A 15,545-nucleotide genomic window follows, 5' to 3' on the forward strand; every position below is an offset into this window, starting at 1 on the left:
AGGACTTTCCATTTTAGCCATCTCAAATGTACATCTGGACTCCATCCCAGACTGTAGGTTCCTTTAGGAAATATTCTAACTCCGGTTAAAAATACAGTTCTTAACTATTTAAAGGTGGCTAGGCATAATCTCACAGCAGGACTGAATTTTAACACAAAACACTTTGATAGGAAACCAATATTTGTATTTGCTGTTATTGTGGAGTTTGGTAAATAACTAGGGTAGAACATGAAGTTGTTTTCCTATAAAAATTTTAGGCAAACTGTGGGGGGGAAAAAGAGAAATAATCCTGCATCTAGCAAAGAATCTAAAGGAAAAGATGAGCTATGCAGACAGCATGGGTACACTGGAGATGTGAAAATGTCTGAAGTTTGCCTAGGTTGATGGTGTAAAACCTTATCCAGCTAATTCCACCATGGACAGCCTGTGATGGTTTCTTACTGCAGACACAGGCTGGGCTCTTCTGTTCCCAGCTCATGCTTGGTTTAGGGAGCAGGGCTGAGGCACAGAGCATTCCAGTGGGCAGGGAGGCACTTTGCTTTGTCCCTCACCAAGCTTTACCCCAACCAAAGAAAACAAAGAGCAGGTTTTGAAGACACTGTAAACTTTGCCCTCACAGCTGGGGGCAGAGTGAAGCAGCGGCAGCCAGCAATAAGGGACAGGCAAGAAGAAAACAAAAAAGTGATGGAGAGAGACAGCCGCAGCACAAAGGGTTCATTCTGTGCCTCTATTAAGAAGTCTGAAAGTCCCCTACTGGGGAAAAGAAACCATTAAAATGTTCATTAAAAAGAATATTACCTTGGGCATTTAATATTTATTGCAACTCTTTATAAGCCATTACTCTTGGGATGTATTCCAGTAAGTCCCCATGTACTCCCTGTCCTGCTCCAGCCTGTCAGCAGACCAAACATCCCACAGCAAGTGCCAGTGATGCTCTGTGGCAGTGGGATGCTCAGTTTACCAGGAGGTTTCTTTTACATACCCAGCTATTTGAGCTTTTGTAGCTGAATCCACAGAGTATTTCATTTTAGATTATCTAAAGGAAAAAGTTACAACAACCAAAAATAAAAGTGAATGTACACCACACAGTTTTTTTTTTCAGCAGTGCCAGTGGTTTTAAGAAGAATAAAATAACATTGGAAGTGCTGGTCATGTACACAGTACCCAACCCACAGCTCCAGCTATGTGTCTGCAATAGCTTCTCAGCCTCATAATATGAAATCCTCTACCTGGTTCATCTCTAGTGCTTGCTTGCCGTGTTTTTATCTTCTCCAGAATTTGCCTGTAACACAGCTCTTCATTCACCATTTGAAATACAGAGTAGGTTGAAAACATACAAATTACATATTAAGGTTATATATTTCTACCTGCGCAGTATGAAAGACAAACACAAAAGACTGCCAGGAAGCTTGACATGAACCCCTACTTTCTCATTTCTTACTGGAAGTAGATGCCAACTGACAGCATACAAAGTTTCCTTTTGTATACTGTTTTGTGTATTTCTTAAGGCAGACACAGCACCAAGCATTCTCCCCATATCCTCTCAGATCCTACTCAAGGGAACATGAGCTGCTGGATCATGACTTTTCCAAAGGTTCTCTGGCCTCAGTATATAACCACAGATCTGCCACACTGCCTCAGCTGAGTCTGCCATTAGCTGATGAAGACTCCCTTACGCAGCAAATGCTGCCAGAGTGCCCATCTGAAATGGAACACGAACAGTTTTAGAAATTTCTCAGCCCTATTTAATATGTCACTCTGCAACTACAGAACTATTCCTACCAGCTCATTTGGATGAACACTTAGACTCAACTCAGAGGTGAAAAATAACTTTATATTCTCTAAAGAAGAGAACCTTCCAAAGACTTTTCAATTGGTCATACTATCACTTGTGACCTGCACATTTTCAGAAACTTAGGTTTAACCACTTACTAGACCCTACAAATAGACTAACTCAACTCTAAAGATATTAGAAGGGCAGGAAACTGGTTAGAGAAATTAAATACACAGTGCACCTGAATCTAAAGCTCTTGTTACAAAATCCCTATGCATTTGAGATCCTGATCTTCCTAAATTAAGAAGACTGGAGACATCCAATATCAGAGAGACAATAGTTCACATAAATCAAATCTCTTCTACTGATCTAATTCTGCCGCTTTCCCATAAGAATTCCTGCACTCAGGAATTCTTTAATTATGAGAACGATAACTAGGCTGCCCAAACACATCATGTAGCCTTGATGATATACAACAAACAAGCAATAAATAAAATGTTAAACTTCACTTTCATTCTGGGCCAGCCAATAGAGCATTAAACCTAGCAGTGATTCCTTTGCCAAGCCTTTGTTTGACACAGTTAACATCAAGTAAATACTGACACAGTAAGGTGTATTTCCACATGTTCAGTCACTCATAACATTAATATAGGGAATAAAGAAAAGATGTGCTAAATTATAGTCTGAAGAGACACACTCATAGTAAGTCATAGGTATGTTTTTCCTTTACTCATATGCTACATGGTAGATTCTGAAGAAATTTTTTCTCAAGGTACTTTGGGAAAAAAATGCAGTGGTTTACAACCATACCATTTTATTCAGTTTTTCTTTTAGCTGGGCCCATTTAGTCATAACTGTTGATTTGACAAAATTCATTATTTTCTTTGAAATAAGAACTACTTTTGATATTGAAAAATAGATTTTTTTACTGGATTTTCTTTCACAGCACTGAGCCTGAACACAATGTCCTAAGCACACAAACAAAAAAGGATTGCAATTACCTGGCAATATGGCATCAACAAAGGAGTAAAATTTATTTTCACATTAATTATAGAATTGTGTTATTACAGTTTAGCTTGTGGAGATGGGGGGAACAAGTTGCTTTTTTTTCATCTCTCTGTCATCAAAGGAGTTACTCTAAACATGGCTTTCTATCTTCCTTCTTAATGAATGTGTATCTCATAAAAGACAGAAATTCTATTTTTTTCATGTTCAAAATATATGAAAATTTAGTCTAGGTTAAGATTTATAAAAATATCAAACTCAACAGACTGGAGAGAAAGAGAATACTTTCCATTATTTCATCTTCATCATCAGACAGGACACAATTCCTAAATTCTGGTGCTCTGTTCTCGCCATACATGTAGGTGCTGTCAGTCAGCCAAGTGCAGTTGGAGTGTAAGAACTTCCCTTGACATATATTAATTGACCTCTGTGCCTAAGAACCTAAGGATACGATAAGGATATGATACATGCTTCTGGTACATAGAAACCAGAGTCAATGTAACAAAGTACTGTAAGGAAAAAAGAAACAAAGAATTTCTGTCCAGGGTGTGATTTTGTTAAGTTACTATTTGCAACTTGCCCACTGTTAAACTCTGGCCCTCCCATGTTTTTTAAAAAGAGGATTGACTGCACAAAGGCCTCTCACTCTCTGCAATAATTCCACAGTATTCACAGGTTTAATCAGTTGTAAAATATTGGTTATATAGTCGATATCTATCAATTCTGTGCGCCATAGGAATCCCTGGCTAGAGACAGATGTCTACTCTGTGTGTTTTCAATGGATTTCCTCTATTACACCTCCTGAAGTTACTTGAAAGAATTTAATATTCTCACTTCCTCCTAGGTAAATAAATCCCATGTTTTTCCTCCTGGAGTTTATTGTCTTTTTCTGTATTCTGTTTAGATTGAGGTCAATGGTTCTGGTCTCTGTTTCCTCCCCAGCTACCCCAACCCACTGCCACCTTTCCAGGCAGGAAAACCCCAAGTGGCGGTCAGCAGCAAAGTGAAGGTCAGAGATTTCCCTGGCTGTCCTTCAACGCCTTCCCACAGCAGCCTGAGTCAGCAGTCAGCTCCTCACAGATTAGATCTGCCTGCTCTCTTGAGAGCACGCACAACAAATAAAACTTCATGACTGATGACTCCTTCATGAGGAGTCCAGTCATTTCTAATCCAGTCCTTCATCCCAGCAAAATTCTTTTCTTCACAAAGTGTTAAATGATTTTCTCTTTAAGCTGGTTCATGTCCTATCCCAGGTAGGATAAGATGTGAACCAGCTGAAGTAGGTCTGAACAGAAATTTATATCCATTTCACTTCAGTTAAATTCTTATTTGGATAGCAAACAAGTAAAATTTTATTCACTTTTCACAGTTGGTCTTTTTCTTCAATCTTTTAGCACATCTGTAAAAATTCTAAGTCAATCCACATTTCACAACAGTTTATGTTGTTCTTAAGCACATTTTTCAGTTCAGTCTCTTTCCACATATAATATTTTTCTGGAAGTGGGAAGATTTGTTATAAAACTGTAAATTTCAACTTTTGAAACTGAGTATGGATTCTCATTTCTGATTATCTAACACAAGTCAGTTTATAGCCTTCAAAAAGTGTGTCTTCAGCATTCCCTGATATTCAGTGGAGTTACTGGTGACAACAGGATATAAACTTTGACCAACAGAGTAGTCTTAGTCCAAAGCCAGTCTTGAAGCAGATGGTTACCCAGTAATAAATATGAGATGCAAATAGAGCTCAATTATAAGGAGAAGGCTGGCTGACAAAACAAGAAAAATGCAGAGTCTTGCTGCAAGGGATGGATGATTCTCATGCAAGGTCAATAGATGGAGAACATGAAGGTCTCTGCAGCATTTTTCTGGAATTTCCTTGTTTGCTAGCACAAGTTCAACTGAGACAGACAAAACCACTGTCACTTCAAAGCACAGTTTTTTATCTACAGCAACATGACGTACCCCAGAGCATACAGCCTCATGGTCCAGGCACTACTGAGGATGCACCTGCCCTCAATTTCCCTGGGTCAGTGCTGCCTGTATTTCAGTGGGACTCATGGTGATTGTTATGCTCACTTCTGCTGCCAGGCCCAGTTACCAGGGCAGGCTGGCAAGTCTCAGCCCAGATGGCAATGCCTGTGTGATCACACAGGTGCAATGGAGATGGGATTCTCAGCAGCCAGGGGTTGCCTCAGCTGGCCAAGCTGCTGAAGGAAACACTAAATGGAAGAGTGTGTCAGGAAATCATCATTTCTCTAAGCCACAGATCTTCTTTAAACTCACTGCTCATTGCAGGAAATACTTATTAACCATTTCGGTGTTCAGGGCCTTCGCACATCCCTTTGGGTGAGGATGTTTAGGTCAAGCTCACTTCCTTGTTCCAAGACACCAATGTTAATATCACCATTCACCTTAAGCTTTAGCACAGAGGACAGAAGACTTCTGAAGGTAACAGGCAGTCAGAACCTTACACCCACAGTGCCCTTAGGATCCCATATCCATATATACCTCGCTCAGCAGAAAACCCGAGTTTTTCCATGTAAGTGTTCTTATCTGAGGTGAAAGATACAGCTCATACAGAAAGATACAGAACATTTCGGTGGCAGCTTTCAGTGTTGCACCACCAGCACTATCCACACCCCTAAATGGAAGCAGCCACAGCTGCTCATTTCTGTGCTCAAACCACCTACGTCACCATGAACAGAACTACCAAACTGAAACCTTCAGGAGATGTCAAATCAGGGAAGCCCATTTTGTGACTTCTGATGGTGCTTTCACAATGCCAGGACATTCAGTCTTCTCAAAATGGTATTACTTCTGAGTACTTAAGTACTTTAAATACTACTTTAAAAGAAATTATTTACAAAATTGTATCCCTGGGCTTTCAGAAGCCATGATAACTACAGATAGCCTTGCAAACTTTCAACTTGAACCGAAATTTAGGCATCTGAGTCTCATTAAGGGCCTTGAGTCTTCCCTTTACCCAGTACAGATGAGTTTGTTTATGGCTAAGAACTCTTAATGGCCTTGTAGATTAAGCAATGTCAAATGTCTTTCCCATCAAAGGGGTGGAGCAGCCTTGACACAGATGTAGTGTGGGTCAGCTAGCATTTGGGAGAGTGTCAGGTTGCATATAATTCCTAGACACAGCTCAGAAGTTAGTTAGCATAGGCCAGAGACTGCCTCCAAAAGTCAGTTTGGGAGTATGAAGTGTAGAAGAGTTCAACAGTATGGACACAGATCCTGCCAGTTGCAAATATATTTAGGGCTAAACCTTCTAACATGGGAGTGAGAGCCAGACACAGAAATCCTTTTGCGTCTCAGCAACTATGCCCCAGAGTCCAAGTCGGCAAAGCAAAGAGAAAAAAGTATATGTGTATTTGTTACACAAAGAAGGTTTGTCCTATGCTGGGAACTTTCTGTTCTTGGAGACAAAAAAAAAATTAAAAATTCTGCTAACGACTGGACATACCATATTCTTAAGCTATAGAGTTGCACTTGTAAAATGGAAACACAGACTCATAGCTGATAAATAGCCAGAGAGAGCATTCACTAAGCTGATTATAAATACGTGCTCAGATAGCTCAGGGACACTGAGGATTGACATCATGAGATACTCTACATGGCAACACAGTTATTTAAATACCTCCTCTTCCACTGGGAGTTCAACCATTATTCAAAGAGAGGAAGCATATTCACCCCTGAGTGCTCCAGACATGGGACAGTTATGAAAAGCTTTCTGAACAAATGAAGCAAATGGTATCCCACAGGGAGATGGAACAACAGCTTCTGTCCCAGCCTCAAAACTGACAGTACCTGAATGAACAGGGGCTGAAAGGTAAGGCACTGACTGTACCTGAATGAACAGGGGCTCATAGACAGCAGCATTTATTGAAGCCTGTCACTCCCTCTCAAGGGTTACTTATAAAGGTTAACAACCTTATACAATGGCAATAAATACAGCTGACAGCAAGAAAACAATTAGATTAAGATATAAACAGTAGAGGGTATAATGCTATTAAAAGGGATGTTCAAGGAAACTGCCACCATTGCTACAGCTGTTTTGGAAAGTCTCTCTTTGGCAAAACATGCTGGATTGTCATTCTAAATGTCTGTGCTTCCCATGCTGGTTTCCTGAGGAAGGGTTTGTGGATGAACTTGTTTATTTATGACATTTTTTTACCCCTCTTAGCTGTAGCTGTGGATTCCCCAGCCTTGTGAAGGTAGTCATTAGTTGCCTTTTTTGGCTAGGAGAAATCAGTAAAGAAACTGGCTCTTGTCCAGATGATTCCTGGAATTTTCTACCAACCTTGTGTAAGAGTTTCATAAAGTCAAATTCAATTTTATGTAAGATTTGTTACAAGGCCATAGGTGTTTTGTGAGAACAAAGAGCAAAAGGGCTGAAATTATGTTTGCTGTTCTGGAGTAAATCATACATGGAACTCGCTAAGGTGATCATCCTCCAACTGGAGCAAGACCACAGGTATCAGACCCTGTCATTTTAAATTAGAACCAAAGGAAATCAGCATCACCTACATACACATACCCTGACACTATTTTGAAGACAAGTTCCTTAGCTGTGCCAGCCTAAAGCAGCAATAAACTTCCACAAAAACAATGGACAATCACAGCATTTATGACCTTCTGTCCCTCTAGCGTTGACCTTTTTTTCTCTGGGAAACAGAAAGCAACCTTTTCTTTAATATTTTAAAAACAAACACTTCATTGCAAATGCCTCCGCCTCTGGAGGAAGGCATACAGAGCAAACACCTAATGGATTTTAGTCACATTATTTAATATGCCACTAGAAGAAGAACAGATGCTACAGCAAAAAGTGCATTCTGAACCCAGCATAACAGCATAAAACATAGTAAAATATTACCCCTTCAAAAGACATTTATGCACTTGGCACTGAACACATGAAGCTTAACAAAATACTGCCTTATGTAGAGTGCAAGTCCTATTTATAGAAATTACGTCCCTGACAAAAGTATCCATCATTTTCTGAAGTCTGCAATCCTGTGCTGATTTTCAGTCACATCCATAATGTCAACAGGTGGTCACCCACACAGTGCTGTACACAGCACAACCACCTGAATGCTGTTGTTCTGATCACTGATTACAGAGTTTGGCCTCTATCATTACATACTTATTGAGTGAGAGCCATGCAAAGTGCTTATTTGTCATTTCAGCTGGCTGGAAGGTCTTGCCCATTCCTGACAATTGTCTGCTCTGACTAAATTACAACCCCTCCTCACTCTTCAGGATATCAGGTGCTGTGTAAAGGTTAGAAAAGCACCTACAGCTTGCCCATCTCCTCAAGGAACCGGAATGGCAAGTTGACATCAGCCCAGCGCTTCTTGCTGTGGTATGTTCACATGCTGGCTGATACCAGATTCAATTTAAGATCTTGTTCTTCAGATCAAGGACTGGGCCTCGTATATCTCATGTACTACCTTGCTTGACAGCTTACCATGACCTAGCATGACAGCTGTGGTCATTGGTAATCACTGCCAAAAGGGAGGATCATAGGAGTGGGTGGAAAGGAAATCAGACATTCCTGGCAGCTGGCCTGCAGCTCTGAAGCTTCCTTTCACCAAACATCAGACTGAAAACAGATCTCCGCTTGCTGAAGAGAAAAGTATGGGCTTCCACTTTTCAATCACTTTTCCTTAGTGCACCATAAAAATGGTTTCCTTTCTCTGAAAAGGAGAAGAGAGGAAAGGCAAAGGGGGGAAAAATACATGTGTTCACCTGGCAGAGTGAAAGCAAAGGGCCAGAGAAGGTTGTTACTCCCTGGTTTGTTACTGTCATTCCTGTTAGCAACAATAGATTAGGCAGTCAGGGAATGATGGCCTTTGGAAAGCAAAACAGAGAAGTGTTTATCATAAAAACAAGGAATTAGAGTTACACAACACAGAAATGTTTTAACTTGCTACTTGATGAGCATACTACACAGAAAATGATATCTAACAGCAAAATTTAATAGGTGATTTTACTATTAAATTTTCACAGATTCAGAAAATACCTAAAATATGGTTCCTCTCAAAGGCCAAACAGAATTGCCTCTACCTCCAAGGAAAATAACCAAAGTTTTTTTCTCGTAAATAACCCATCTGAATGCAAGGAAATTCTATGGTATTTAGACCCATAAACAATTCTTTTAGAAATGTGGAAGAGTTTCTGCTTGTTTGGCTAAAACTTAATCTTTTTTTAGGGCAGACAGAAGAGAAAGTAAGAAAGAGGAACAGCCACTGACAGCAATTGTGAAATCACACGGTCTACAAACCCACTGATTTGAAAACAAATAAGATTTAGTGGCTATGTCCACCATGGTAAAACCCCAAAATTCAAGAATTTCCCCAGCTTCTGGGCCTGCCAATATTTTCAGAACAGTATTGTGAAATCCTACAGCTATTTGTTCCAGCTGAGCCTGCTTAATTGGAATTCCTCAGCACTTAGACTTATTTCCTTAACAGCATATGATACAAATAATCACTTCTGGAGACAGTTGAATATATAACATGGGCTCTTTTTTAAAAAATCGTGTTATTATAAAAGACAATAAGCAAGACAGTTCAACAGATTTTTGTCAAACCAAATGTGATCAAAACCATCCCAAAGTTTTTGAGGTTGTACGCACTGATGGATTAAAAGCCTTTCTCTAATCCCATCGCCACAACTCTTTCAAGTGAACAAACATGCAAAGACATTTCAAGCACTATGGCAATGTTGACTCGGAGCATTGTTAGCTCCTACCAAAAGGCTGTGGGAAGCAGAGAAAAATGACGGAAGGTTTCATTTATTAATCTGTGATGAAAACCAGACTTCTGTTGATGAAAGGGGCAGGGGGAGGAGTAAAGATAGGCTTGTCTGTTTAATGCTTGGCCCAGATATAGGTGATTTAAAAAAGAAAAAAAGCAAGCAGCTGAGCACATTGCTTCTGGCTGCGTCTTTCTGTAGGTTGCCAGTTGCCAGCACTCACAAAGCATAAGTTATGTAATGAGCTCCTATCAGGAATCTGAGTACAAAAACATTTCATGAAATTGAATGCTGTTCTTGCTGGAGCAATTGTTTTTGATAATGAAAAGTCTCCATCACCCTGATTCAGCTGTCTTGGACTTCTCCAATGGCAGCACTTTGTGCTTTCCCTCAATCCCTTCTCCCTCCCTCACAACAATATCTGTTTTTCATGTAAGGGGACTCTTCCCTATGCTCCTTCACTAGCTTTTGCTAGCGGAAAAGAAAAATAGAGGAGAAAACATGGTTTTGCCCCTCCCACACTTCTGAAACAAGCAGTTTTTCTTTGCTTATCACTTGGAAAAACTTCATTTCTTTGGCAAGTGCAAAAGAAACACTGGGTTTACAATCAAAATATATTCATCACAATGCTGTATTGATAGAATAATAGCTTTTCTGACTTAATTTTGAGAGTAAAAACCTACATTTCAGAACAATCTTTCTCCCAGAAATATGTTTATTCCTAATGGAATAATTTGGAGTGCTTTTCAGGAAAATTCGGCAATTTTTCACAGAAATAATTATTGGGTCACTTCCTGAGTGAGGAATTTCGTTTGTAGCCACTCTGCCACTTTTATATAATTAAAATCAATCAGGCACATGGATAAGAGCATGTAAGTATTTAAGAGATCTAAATTAGAGCGCATGAAGAGGAAATAATGCAGGACAGCTCTTTCAATCTGGATTCATTGGGAGTGTTATGCCAGTACATGAATGTATTAATATTAGTCAATATATTTCATCAGATAAATAATAAAACTCTACTTCCTTGGTTAAATTTAAATAGAAGAAATAGATTTAAATAAAATTGCACTAGAGTTAGAATTAGTGTAAAATGTCTGCACCAAATATCAAAATGGAGGCTTGAACTCAAAACACTATTAAATTCTTATGAATGTTTCCTTATGATTCTGTTTCCAGTGCAGTTGCTAATATACTTAACAAACAGCTCATTCTTTAAGAAAGTATGAAAATTTATTCAAGAATGAAAATTGTGTCTAAGTAAATACAAAATTTAGGCCAAAGTATCTTTGGGTGGTTTGATCCATGACACTCACTGAAAAGATTCCCAGGTCTTTCAGCAGACTTCAACACAGACACTTGGAATCAGGATATCTGGGCAATGTATTTAATTTTAAAGTAAGGATTTGTAAGGTACTGGAAAAGTACACTGATAGGAACCTTCAAAGCACAAAATATCCAAACATAAATTTCAATGCATTTCATCATATGTATTGAAATAAAGGAGATGAAAATTGAGGAATATAAAAGCTATTTCTAATACAGCAACAGAAAGTTTTGTTATTCTATCAGAATAATTCTATCAGACACAGTTAATTTTCAAATAATTATCTTACACGTACAAATATTTTTTTCTTCATTTTACCTTAAATTTCAGGGATTTTGTTGATTTGTCAATTCCAGTTTCCCCAAGTTGAAATGATGAATTCTGGAAAGAAGGGAATAAAAGTTATCAGGCACATTTTGTTTTTAAAAATTTAGTCCTCAGTTCTGTTAACCAAAGATCACAAGTACTTCTGCTCCATTGATTTGTGGTCTAACAAGTCTCAAGCTGTATGTGTGGAGGAAGATTACCCTTTGTTTCAGTAGAAAGAACACTTAAAAGTTACTAATATTAAACATGGATGGATTATAATCAAGGTTCTTTTCACTTTAGTAGCTCCAAACATTAGTTAATTCTTGCAGTGAAGCTAACATCAATTAATTTATACCACTTTGAGGCACAGAAACATTGACCATCTTCCCAAATCAATGAGAGAATCAGCAACAGCAGTCAAGTGCTAAAGGTTTAAGATCTAGTTATAAGAATACCTCAGAAATTAAACAGAAAACAAGAACTGCCTATCATGATTCAGACCTCAAATCCCACAACCACTTCAAAAACCTCATGAGTCCTGTTTCCATGAGTTCCCAGTGAAAACCAGGCAATACCGTTTAACTAACTGCAGGTCACGAGGCTATACAAGACCTGCTTCAGTTTTTATATCTGTAAAATAGGGCTAATGGCACCAACCTCTATTAAAAATGCTTTGCATTTTTTCAGATCAAAACAACACGGAGCTATACTGATTTTGGACCTATGCCTACAGAAATCAAACATAGCTCACAGATTTAAACACTGTTCATAGCCTATGTCATTCCAATCTAGAGCTCTGAGAAAACTGATTTGAAAACATGCAAGTGTCAGCTTGCCACGTCATGGAAAAGCATTGTGAATGAAACATGTAAAAGCAGCAGCTGTATAAGAATAGGAATCCTGGTTTGTAATTTACAGTCATTAAACGTCACAGCATAAGGAAAATAAAATAGTTATCGTTCCAAGGTCTTATATAATTTGGATAATTTTCTCCCTCCAGTGTATTAAACTTTGAAATCTTAATGATTCATTATGTCGCACAGGCTTTCCAAAGAATGCCAGTGAATCTACATAAAACTGCAATTTGCTAAAGATTTTGTTGTCTTTGTAAAGCAAAAGAAAACACAAAAACACAGTTATTGTATCTGACCATAAAATTTTTCAAGTCCCAAATAGAAGTTCTGGAGGAAATTTTGAACAAATCATTGATTAGCTGCAAGACTTATAACATAATATTAGCTAATACTTGAGATCTTGCCTGGTATGCTTGAATTTGCTTGAATTTGGACAAGACCTATGATACGTTCCTGGGCCTAGTGGTATTGGCACTACTACCAAACAGAAATCATGTTAGCATTGCTCTGAAGTGAAAAGAGAATGAGATCATTCGTGCTTTTAAAATACTCCTATGGAAAACAGAAAGTAACCAGTTTAGATGTTCACATGAGTAAGAAAGCAAGTTATGACCTTATAAAGCAGAGTGAAAAAAAAAAGTGTGCTGAAATAAACCCTTTGCAAGAAACCACTTTCTGACTGGTACCCTTGACTTCAGCAGCAGTCACAGAGACAGGAACCTGGACACTCACAGAATTGTTACTGAAGGAAGATAATTTATTTCAGTACCTAATCATCAAAACATGATTAGAACATGTTGATAAAGTCTAACTTCTGTTTCAGAAAATGTTGTCCTACAGCCAAAAAGGATAATGGATTTCAGAAAGCTGGGTGACTGGTGGAAAGCACTGTTGTGAAAGCAGTGAAAGTAGCTACTTTCACCAGTTTGCTCCACTCAGTTTTTCAGCACCATCTGTTAAGGTTCACTGCAAGGATTTTCATCAGGACAGATGCACAGCACAGCAACCTCCCATTCCCTGGTAAAGTTTCAGTCTTGTTTTCTAAAACAGAATTTTTCCCTAAAACATCTTCTAAACTGAAGTTTCTGCACATTCTGCAAGTAGCAGTACAAGAATTATCACCAGACTTGTGGCCCTCTGTTATTCTAGATTCCAAGTCAATCACATTAATTTTGTGCAACTAGACAATGAGTTATAAGGCATAGTTGTGTTTGTACTGTTGAATCAAGAAGACTTATTTTTCTTTCAGAGCTATATCTTTAATTAAATCCTTCTACATTCCTCAAAAATATGTGCTAAAAAGCATGTCAGTGGTATATGTCAGTTCATTCCTCTTTAAGTCTCACTCCATGTCAGAGCAGTAGAAGGTATTTAAGCAGTAGAGTTGATATTTGCTTGAATGCTACAGCTGTCTTTGTTGGCAGATTCATCCCATCTGCTTTTTTACCTATGCAAAAGCTGGCTATAGCTTCTAAATCTCATCTAGGATTCCTGCACCCTATTCATCACAAAAAAATTAGGGGCTACCAGAGATTAATTATTCCATCCTAATTTAGGTAGTTTACATAGTCCAGATGAATCACTCCCTGGACACAGGTTTTTTCTATTAATGAAAAAAAGAAAGCAGAAAAAGAAAATGACTCATAGGCATTTAAAGTCAAATTTAGACCATTAAGTGTAGGTGAAATGCATTTTACCTTTACTACTTGGAACTCCACTTAGGACTGGGCTATCTTAGACTTACATCACAAACCTTCCTAGGTCAAAGTAAGAAAACCCACACTAAATCTCTACCCATTAGTGAGAAAAAAACTTATGGATGCCAGCGACTTCTATTAAAAACTATACCGGTCCCTATGGCATAGTGATTCATGATATTGCATTGTATATAACTTCAAAAATAAAGCAAAATCTCCAAAATAAACACTGCAGAAATGCAATATTAGAGAAGATTATAATATTCCAAGTAGTTAATAATAAACAGGAAAAAAAAAACATGTCTGTATGCTGGCAGAACACCACCTCATGAATCATGCACCTACTGTGAACAAATATTTGTTGGACAGCTTCACTGGGTTTTTTTGATGTGTCATACTGCATTCATAGGATGACATCTGAGAAGAGAGGATGAGCAATGAAAGAATAAATGTTTTGGGTTATAGTAATAGCCATTTTTAAACCTTTGGCTAGATCTTCTCCAAGGCCTTCCAGTAGCACTCCTAGTACTCCAGCGCAGTACTCTGTCCACTAGTACTCCTAGATACAAAAAGTACCAATCCCATCCACAAAGACACCAAAAAAAAAAAAAAAAAAGAGAATTATCTTAAAGCAGAATAATAATGCATCCCAGTGAACTGGCAATTTAAACTCATTATGTAGGAATTGACAAATGCATAGTAATCTCAACATGTGGCAGAAAATTTTGTAACTGGTATCAGCCTCATTAACTGTCTTCCTAGATAATCTAATGATCTTGTGATCAGCACAGGAGAAGCACAAGCATTGTCAGATGAAAGACCTGAGGCAACTTTCTGACTGTTGGCTAAAATCTCCCCCTCCTCTTTCTCTCCTCATAGCATTCAAAGTATTCTAACTCTCTGCAATAAGGGTATGTGATCTCAAAGACACCTGACAGAAATGAAACAGCCATCTCAGAAGATGGACACATCAGATCTCCTAAATACTTCTTTTGCCCCCTCCATTTCATGTTACTATTGGCAACAAAATGCTACAGAAGACACATGAAATTTTAATTAAAATAAAATAAAATTTAAATACAGTATCTGTTTAAATATTTAATGAAAACTATAATACATAAAAACAACTTTTAACACAATGCTGAAAATATTATCTCAACAAGGTCTGAAAAACTTGGAAATGTTATAGCAATATCAGTAGCAAAATAAATCTTTCACTTAACATGAAGTCTGAAACAGAAATTATGGTTATAACAATGTCAATTGGGGAAGGAAAGGCTACTACAGATAAGGCCTGAGAAGACTGTGTACACCCAACACTAGGAAAGGATCTTTCTCTCAGGATTCTTTCTGGCCCTTCCTCACAGTGCTTCTCTCCAAATACAGCATTAGCTGCCTGTAAAGCCAGTTAACAGGCATGGGAAATAGAGAGGACAGCACAAAGCTCAATTAGAGTACATTCTGAGTAGGAATTATTTTATCTTTGAGACAGAGAAAGGAAATAGTTACTCCAGTGGCTGAGAAAATCATGACTGCTGCAGGAGGAGCTCCAGTTAAGACAAAAGCTATGAAGTCCCTACTGGTGTTGTGGACTCTGTGCCTTCCAGGATGTGCCTACGTGGCGGCACCCAGTTCTGGCAACCAGAGGAAAGGTACTTTGAGCAGCATGATCTGAATTTCTTTACCAGATATTCTGCTAAACCCTCATTGAAAGTATGGAGAGAAGGAAAGCCCAGTTTGTTCTGTGTTATAGTTCTTCCTAAAGGATGTGGGGAAGTGGAAACATTCTTTCACAGATACTAGTGAACAAAAAAGAG

General features: G+C 38.3%; 1 long non-coding RNA gene across 1 annotated transcript in view; it reads right to left on the reverse strand.

Annotated features, from left to right (window-relative positions):
* The window catches only part of LOC128784947 (uncharacterized), a 94,777-nt gene that overhangs the window by 25,048 nt on the left and 54,184 nt on the right, over positions 1 to 15,545 (reverse strand). Inside the window, exon 2 of the long non-coding RNA XR_008429693.1 lies at positions 11,187 to 11,249. This is a non-coding gene — a long non-coding RNA (uncharacterized LOC128784947). The remainder of the gene's footprint in view (positions 1 to 11,186; positions 11,250 to 15,545) is intronic.

This window comes from Vidua chalybeata, chromosome 3, assembly GCF_026979565.1.
Source record: "Vidua chalybeata isolate OUT-0048 chromosome 3, bVidCha1 merged haplotype, whole genome shotgun sequence".
NCBI lineage: Eukaryota > Metazoa > Chordata > Aves > Passeriformes > Viduidae > Vidua > Vidua chalybeata.